Here is a 7,918-nt window from a genome sequence, read left to right on the forward strand (position 1 = left end):
GGAATTGAATATGGAAATAGGAAACTTACAGAACAGAGATGGTTTACCAGACTAACACTTGAAATAAGACAGATATATTGATATCTGTTTGCCCCCATGTCCCCTTCACAACCCACCAGACTGTGACACCCCGAGACAGTTCTGGTAGGATTTGAACTGAGGTCCTGAGAACATTCACTGGCCTCTGGAATAATAGTTTAGTGGTGGAACCACCATTGACTTGGAATAAGCTTTGACAAAGGTTCAGTTAGACTTGAAACATCAGCTCTTTTCTCTCCTTACAGATGCTGCCAGACCTGCTGAGATTTTCCATCATTTTCTGTTTGGGTACTTGGAAGAAAAAGGTCAGTATATCAGCGAGGGCTGGATAGGCCAAGCCATATCAACTCGTGTTTCGAAGGGTAAGGGGTGACTAAACTCAGGGATGTACAATCCTCCAATGTGGTGACTGGGTCACATTGAGAAAGATATTTATTCTTGTGATTTATTATTACATTAGGGGACATTTATTTAAGACAGAGAAAAAAAAGAGCTTTTGAGTGACCAGAGCAGCTGAGAGTTAACTGAATGGTAAAGCAGGTGCAAGGGAGTGCCCCACTGTCAGAGGGTCAGCACTGAGAGAGCACGCATTGTCAGAGATTCAATAACAAGGGACTGCAAACTTAATGGTGTTTGTTAGGTTCTTTTTCTTTCTTGAGATTCTTACACACATGATGAAACTGCAACACACCAGCTTCTGTGAACAGCCAAAACGAATTAAGTACAAGCTTTCTGGAGAAACCCTTTAACACACTTCGCAGGACTTGTGGAGCAGTGTCAAAGTTCTCTCTGAACAAAGGAAAACAGTCCTTCCTTTACACAAACTTTCACATCACAGTCAGTAATGCCCACAACGCAATCCCTAGCCATCCCCCACAGTCACGTGCCATTCAAGACACAATGCAGTGATCACATTATTTCCAGAAACAATATACAAAGGAAATCATCCCTTCATGGTCAAACCTGTTGTGAATCTTTATTTTAAGAACTACAGGGAGTAGTCCAAATTCCAACTGCAATGCTCTTATTGATTTTGAATACAGTGATGTTGCAACTGGCTCTGAATGGCAAAGAATGACAATTTAATTTCACTCTGAATAACTAGGAAATGGCATTGTAAATGGCTCTGAATGCAAATTCCTTACAATCTACCTGTGAGAGAGACATTCAATTTCCTGCAGAGCAAATTAACCCTTTAATACCTCATTCCCACCTTTTATCATTCCATGATAACCACCTGGACAGGGGATGAGGAAGGCACTACTATAAGTAGTTTCCAGCCAGACGTAAGGCAAGTTATTGAAACACAACATACAATAACAACAAAAAGCCCATGCAGTAGATAGGATCCCCAGGATCCTCAAAGACCTTGCCAGACATCTCTGTTGTTAGGGACCTGTCTAAAATTATCCAATTGGTTCTGAACAGACTGCATGATATGGGTTATGTTGCACAATTCATCTGTAACCTGGGTAAATCATTTGTCCCCCATTATTATACAACTTGTTAGGACAACAGATCGTCTACCACAAATCTGGCCTGTTGTGTGCAGAGACTTAACTCTGCCAATTCTCGATTAACTATGTCTAGCCCCCTCTCTATACCCTTTCCCAGGATGGTTAACCCACAAACGAGGTAATTTCAATTCTTCGCTGTCATCATTCCCACCACTCTTCTGAGGGACAGTGCCCCCAGGAACCCATAGCCAAAGGAAGAGCCCAGAGTCACCAATCTTCTAATTTTCACAAAACTCCTGATAATTGCCTGGCTTACTATTCTGTGGTGGGTAAGCACTTTCTGTGGGCATGGGACGTGAGGGGTCCTACTGTCCTGACAGCGAACAGGATGGGGAGAGTTGGGTGGTTGTAGTGAAGGTCCCATTGAGAAACAACACAAACCCTCTTTTGGCCCAGTAGCATTTCACTGCTCGATTATTGCCAGTTGTGAACTGTTTATATCTCCAGTTTCTCTCCTGACTTGCAGTTGTCTCCTGATCTGATCAGCTGGTAATCATAAAAAGGTCATGATCAAAAGGCTGAGCTCACATGGGTTCTGTTGCAATGCTCACAAATGAGTTGTCTTCCTGTAGCAACATTTCAGCATCTTTCCTTGTCACAGGTGAAGGTGAACATTCCATTGTATACCTGGCAATGCCAGCAGCCACCTTGTATTTGAGCACAAGATATATTTGTGGGAACGAAAGCACACACACAGCTCCATCCCCGTCCCAAGAAACAAAGTGGATTGCTCATGGGATCACAGAAAATTGTAACACTGGCCACTCTGGTGTTTCCTTTCTTCCTGATGGTGAAATATAAATAAAGATTTACACGCTTGCTATTTATTGTGTCCAACACCTGCACACTCACGACATGGATGCTGGGGAAAAATAAGCATTCCCGCCGCCAGGCAGTAGTAAAGACAAACAAATTGTCCTCCCTGCCTAATACTGCAATGGTGGGCATAATACTGTAGAATGCGAGTGTAATCTTTCGGCCATCTGAGGGGCCCATCATTTACAGTCACTCAGGAGGAGCCAGTGACACTGGCTTTGGGCTTTGACTGCCGCTGTTGTCTGCAGGAGAACCCGGAACGGTCCTTTCATGGGTGTCCAAGCTTGGGGTGATCCCGGTCTTTGATAAGCAGGAGTTCTCCTGTTTGTAGTCTGGGGGGCTCACTCTCGTCGAATGAATCTTGATCCAGTGGTGGTCCAAAGACATGCTTTACCTATTAGAGGAGAAACTTTAGGGACGATGTAAGCTGCTGAATATATCTCTGCATTTCCACTCCCATACTATTTAAGTTTGCATGGGTGGGTGGGTCTGTGTTTGCATTCCAAGGGGTCTTAGTGGATAAGGCATACATCTCGGCTGCCAATAGTCCAGTGGCCGAGTGTAGGGTACTCCTAATGTGATATTAAGGTAAGTTTGGTTTTAAGAATCCCGTTCGCCCTTTTCATTACTCCTGCTGCCTCAGGATAGTAAGGGCAATGGAATTGCTGCTGGATATACAGATCCTCACAAGGCTTAGTGTTTATTTTCCCTACAAAGTGGAAGCCATTGTCTGAACTAAGCTGTTGAGGCTTTCCAAACCTCGGTATGATCTTGGTCAGGAGTCATTTTACCACCGTTAAAGCTAGTGGTCGGAAGGGCTTCGATCCATCTACTAAATACGCCAATAACAACAAGACAATACTTCTAACAACGTACATGTGGCAGTTCAATTAAATCAAGCTGGATACATTCAAACGGACCACCTGGCAAGAGTGATCTCCCTGTTACACACTGTACCCCACCCCCCACCACCGACTGGCATTATTTAGCTGACATATTAAATATGATTTGACACGCTTTTGGCTGCCTCAGCTTGTTGGAGGTGTCAACAGATACGCATTATGGTATTACTCAATCCCTCCTTGCCAAGGTGGGTATCAGTATGAAGACAGCTAATCAGCATTGGGAATAAAACATCAGGTATACAACTTGGCCAGCTGGGATGATCCAGAGGCCTTTTGACACAGAGTGCGAACACCCACGCATCTTCCATATTTGTTTTTCTGGGTGAGGGGCAGCCCCCTGTAAATGCTACACAGGGACAATGTCTGGTATGCCTGTTTGAGGTAGGTGATCAACTTAGCATCTGCCGGTTCCCACAGGACACAATAGAATTGCTGTGTCTTTGGCAATTCAGTTAGCTCTGGCATTGCCAATGTTGGTTTTTCCATTGCACATTTGATTGTGGCCAATTGCTTGGGGAGGAGGATGGCTCTGAGGAGATTCTGGACAGAGTGAGATCTGAATATGTATCCCTGAGGACGTCAGAAATCTGCACTGCGAGCATAGCTAGCCAAAATCATGGACCATGTCAAAAGCATACCAGGAGTCCACGTATAGATTTACTGATTTTCCTGTAGCCGGGATACAAGCCCATGTTAGAGCAAAGAGTTCTGTTTTCTGAGCAGATACTGGGGTATCGAAGGAGGCTGATTCTAAGATGTCTGTTTGGTCCACAATTGTGTACCCTGAATGGGGAACTCCTAAGGGTGATATCGAATAACTACTATCCACTAAAAGAGGGAAAGATCCAGTGTGGGTAATGGGGCATCTCCAAGGTCTGCTTGAAGGGAGGTTAAGAAATGGTTGCGCAAAAGGCAATCATGTGGGAGTTATGAGAGCTCCTCTGGAGGGGTAAGTAGAAGGGTCACCGGGTTCACAGTTGAGTAGTAGAAGGTCAGAAGGGGGTTAATGAGAAAAGCTACTTCATAACAGCTAAGTCGAGCTTGTGCAGGTCTGATGGGAAATCAGGAAGACTACAATAGCACGTGCCGAATAAAAATCAGCGGTTTTTGGGCAGTAATATTGGAACCAGCTGTTACAAGGGAATAGATAGCTGGGAGAATTTAGGAGTAGGGTGGGGAGCCCATGGTGACAGGGTCAAGGCAAGTTGAGTAATAGGCCACTGGTCTCTAGCAATCCCCATGGGTTTGGATTAAGACATCAGTTGCACAGTCTCTTGGATACTGGCATACAATCATCTTCAGAGTGTCAGGGCACTGGCACGGGCAGTTTTTAATTCAGTGACAGCTGACGTCATGTTTTTCATTCAGGGTGAAGGTCTTTGAAGCCTTGCTTGAAGCCAAAGGAGTTAACTATTTGCTGAGTAACGTCATGTGAGGGAGCTACTGTCGGCAGTAGTTAACTAGGCCTAAGAAGGCACACATTTGCTGGGGCTTGTAGGCAAAGGGGTTGCTAGAATGGGTGTAATATGTTCCAGGGTTAACTGTCAGTCAGAATCACTGAGCAAGGTTCCCAGAAATGTGACTCGGAGGTGGCTGTGCTGACTCACCCAGGAATGGAGGGCGTGCAGGAGATAGTTGGTATCTGTGATGATAGCAGATTCCAAAGGGCGAGCTCAGAGCAAATAATCAATATATTGGACAATGGCGGAGCTGCCCAGCAACTGAAGCTCTGAAAGCTGCCGGTACAATACCTGCGAGGATAGATTGGGTGATTGTCAAATCTCTCAAGGAGGCAGGTCCAAGTGCACTCCTGACCTTTGAAGGTAAAGACAAATAAGTATTGGGAATCTGCTGCTAAAGGGAGAGCGAAGAAAGCAGGCTGTTGATCAATCAGGGTGAAAATACAGGCGCTGGCAGGGATGTTGTGAAGAATCATCGCAGGTTTTGGCACGACCAAGTGTAAAGGCTGGACGATTCCTATGATCAGCCTGAGATCCTATACTAATCTCCACTCTGGGCATCCTGGCTTTGGGACAGGTAGAATGACAGAGAAATATAACACTTTGTAGGAAGAACAAATTTATTAAGGATGATATCCCTTTTATTGCTTCTGGTCTTAGGAGGTATTGAGGTATTGAAGGCAGTTTCGACCCTGGTATAATCTGGATCTTTATTGGCTCTATGGGGGTGGACCCTACTCCATGCTTAGAGGCTGACCAGATATCAGGAAAGGGTTCTTATGAGGGATCATGTAAGGGTTGATGGCGGCAAAGAACACCCACTACGGTGAAGGGGCTGGAATGATAATTTAAATTTCCCTCGGTCAGCTGTTGGGGCACGTCAGTGACATTGGAGTCTGACTGCTGCTGTAAACAGTCTGCTAAGAATCCCAGAATCGTAGCTTTATATCCGTTGTTCACAGATAAGGTATTATGGGGAGAAACTAACCCTGTTTGATGCCGTAGGTGGACAGATCATCCAGGAGGCCAGACCCCTCCTAATCTTCAGTGCAAGCCAGAATAGAAATAGTGACAGTCGATCCAAGGAAGGGAACAAAGGTAGCTGCCAGCTCAGTGGAAGCTCCAGTGGAATCATAGCAAAGGGTTGCATGGAGATCGGGGGCCTGTAGGGGAGGGGTAAAATCCTCTGGCCTCAAATCAACAGCCCACCATTTTTGTGGAGTTGGAGGGGCGCAATAGTCTGTTAGTGATGTTGGTTTTAATGGTATTGCCCCGTCAAGGCAAAGAATCTCAACTCAGAGGGGACACAACAAATCTCTTCCTGCTAGGTTAATCCCGAAATCAGGGATTTGGGCAAATTAGGACAGTACAGCTCTGGAGGCAAAATTGATCAGTTAGTGGTTCTGTCAAGGGATATGGTCTCTCAGCCCTGGTTAGGCCACTAAGGTTCATAAAGGTGGCCGAGAACCTCAATCTGGTGTTGGCGAGCACACGACATTCCAAGCACAGAGGCTGTGGCATCAGTATCAATCACAAAGGGGATTTTGTTGGCCTCAACAGTCAAGCAGACCATCAGTTCATCCTCAGGGTCCTTAGTCAATATGGGGCAAATCTGAAGGGTGGACAGTCAGGCTGAGAAAGGCTTACTGGTGGAGAAAGGTTGTCTCCTGTTTTGGGGTCTATATTTTTGTTGTACCTGCAGGCATTCTCGCTGCCAATGATTCCTGGTGCCACAGTTAAAAATAGCCCTGCGCTGATCTGTGTGTTGCCAGATGGGGCAGGCAGCAACTATTGTAATTATGGAAAGGGGAGAAAGGGGCATAGGGTGATTGATAAAAAGAGGAACACTAGGGCCATCGGGGTGAACAGTATACACATGACTATATGCATTGATCAAGTCTACAATATGCGTTTTGGAACCCATGTGACGGGGCTGATGAAGGGAACGCTATACCATTTCATATTTGACCATAGTCTATTTAGAGTCTTTAATGCTATTCCAGTAATAAGTGAGTGCCCTTCTCATTTGCGAACAGGTGCTGTCTGGCCAATCCATATTGTTAGTCCTAATAGCTGTGGCAACCCCTTCTGGAATATTCTGCAACAGTAGCACATTAAACTGGGGTGAGGGATTCCCTGCAATTTCAGCAGTGTCACTTGCATAGGTGGCATATGTGAAACCGAACCAATCCCAGAAATTTGAACCCTCTTCCCCCTGCTACCGGCAGCATTCTAACACTTTAGTTATATTCACCAGTTGTTGCAAGGTCCTTCGAAGAGGCCCCCAGTGGCCTGGATTTTGTCCCTGGGCTGAGGAACACCACCAGCAAAGGCCACCCAGTCATTATGTCCTTCTAACTAGGTTTCTATTGATATCCCTTGTTCGGGAGCAATGCCAAACAGCACAAACTGAAAAGATCCTGAGGACTGGCCTGATAAGTTTGGATCATGCCTATAAATGTAATCTAGAAATTTAGTGGGCGGCACGGTGGCACAGCAGTTAGCACTGCTGCCTCACAGCGCCAGAGACCCAGGTTCAATTCCCACCTCAGGCGACTCTCTGTGTGGAGTTTGCACATTCTCCCCCTGTCTGCGTGTGTTTCCTCCGGGTGCTCCGGTTCCTCCCACAGTCCAAAAATGTGCAAGTTAGGTGAATTGGTTATGCTAAATTGCCCGTAGTGTTAGATGAAGGGGTAAATGTAGGGGAATGGGTATGGGTGAGTTATGGTTCGGTGGGTCGGTGTAGACTTGTTGGTCCGAAGGGCCTGTTTCCACACTGTAAGTAATCTAATCTAACCAAAATCTTCCGGGTTTGTTTTTCAGTTTGGGACATGGGACATAATTAAGCACATCTCTCAGGCTTTCCAAGGGACTGTGAACTTGCATAGTGGCCTCACCTGTGGCTCCAGGATTTTGGTCAGGGACCATTAGAGTTGGGAACTCTTTCGGTCTATATTTATGGGAATCCTTCCATTTCCTCTTTTGTGAAGGACTTGGATCAACTGGTCCTTTTACATCCTTTCTGTGCCATCCCTTGTCTTTGGGGTCGTAATGTTGAGGCTCATCATGTTCAGTACTACTGTGTCAGTGTTCTGTCCCCTATGTCTCTCAAAAGGGCTAGTCCCTTGCTCTCTCTGGGTATTTGATTGGGTTCTGAAAGTGACTAGGTCGGTGAAATGAC

Source organism: Chiloscyllium plagiosum, unplaced genomic scaffold, assembly GCF_037043375.1.
Source record: "Chiloscyllium plagiosum isolate Xiang-an unplaced genomic scaffold, Cpla_swu_hap1 HiC_scaffold_40, whole genome shotgun sequence".
In the NCBI taxonomy this organism is placed as follows: domain Eukaryota; kingdom Metazoa; phylum Chordata; class Chondrichthyes; order Orectolobiformes; family Hemiscylliidae; genus Chiloscyllium; species Chiloscyllium plagiosum.